This window comes from Microtus ochrogaster, chromosome 2 (assembly GCF_000317375.1).
Source record: "Microtus ochrogaster isolate Prairie Vole_2 chromosome 2, MicOch1.0, whole genome shotgun sequence".
Lineage (NCBI taxonomy): Eukaryota > Metazoa > Chordata > Mammalia > Rodentia > Cricetidae > Microtus > Microtus ochrogaster.
In genome coordinates this window covers 22,947,982-22,949,019 of record NC_022010.1, presented here as the reverse complement: position 1 = coordinate 22,949,019, position 1,038 = coordinate 22,947,982, and the positions used below count along the sequence as shown (strand labels likewise).

The 1,038-nt window shown below is 52.2% G+C and overlaps 1 protein-coding gene across 1 annotated transcript in view; it reads right to left on the bottom strand.

Annotated features, from left to right (window-relative positions):
- Limk1 (LIM domain kinase 1) overlaps window positions 1-1,038 on the bottom strand; it is a 32,659-nt gene that overhangs the window by 4,996 nt on the left and 26,625 nt on the right. The window lies entirely within an intron of this gene.

Below are 1,038 nucleotides of genomic sequence, written 5' to 3'. Positions count from 1 at the left end.
CCTGCCTAGAATCCCCCAGTGAGGGGCTGGGGTGTGGCTCAGTGGTAGAGCCCCTGCTTAGAATCCCCCAGTGAGGGGCTGGGGTGTGGCTCAGTGGTAGAGCCCCTGCCTAGAATCCCCCAGTAAAGGAATAGAGAATAGCTCAGTAGTAGAGTCCTTGCTTAGAATCCCCCCCCCCGCCCCATTGAGGGGCTCAACGTCCTAGATTCTATCTCTAGAACTAAGAAAATCAAAATCCCTTGACCAACCTACCAACTAGCATCTTACCATAGGTGATGGAGTCCCAGCAGACACTATTCACCCAAGGTCACATCAGAGTGGGTGTGGAATGTGTGCTCAGTCCCTTCCCACCTGCTGTCCTTGAAGCTTTCAGGTGACTGTCCTGTGCCACTAGATGAACAGCTGAGGGGCCTTCCTTTGGGGTAAGCCTGGTCCTCTGTGTCCTGCCTTCTCTCCCTTTCTAGACTGTTTCCTACTGTTCACATAGAGTAGTTGACCCTGAGGCTGTAAACTGGATGCAGGTCATCAACAATTTAGACAGCAAGACCAAGCAGGATCCATGAGGACTTGTCCAGCTCACTTTCATGGCACCAATGCCCAGTTTTTGAGGTTGACCCTCAGGGTGTCTCACAACCTGGAGTTTTCTATCTTGCTGGACAGTCCCAGCAATTCATATTGTCCTCTGGCAGGGTCCTGGGCAGGCTGAAAGGGCCTAGAGAATCCTTGAACCTAAAACACCGGAATCAGTCCTAGTTTTGTTTGGATCATAGCTCTGTATTGACTGGTTAGAAGGCCTTTGGAAATGTTCTTTTTGTGTATGTGTGGTATTGGAAGTTGAAGCCAGGTCCTTGCACATGCTAGGCAAGTGCTCTATTGCTCAGTCATGGCAGCTGGACATCACTGGGGGATTCTAGGCAGGGGCTCTATCACTGAGCCACACCCCAGTCCCTCACTGGGGGATTCTAGGCAGGTGCTCTACCACTGAGCCACACCCCAGCCCCTCACTGGGGGATTCTAGGCAGGGGCTCTACCACTGAG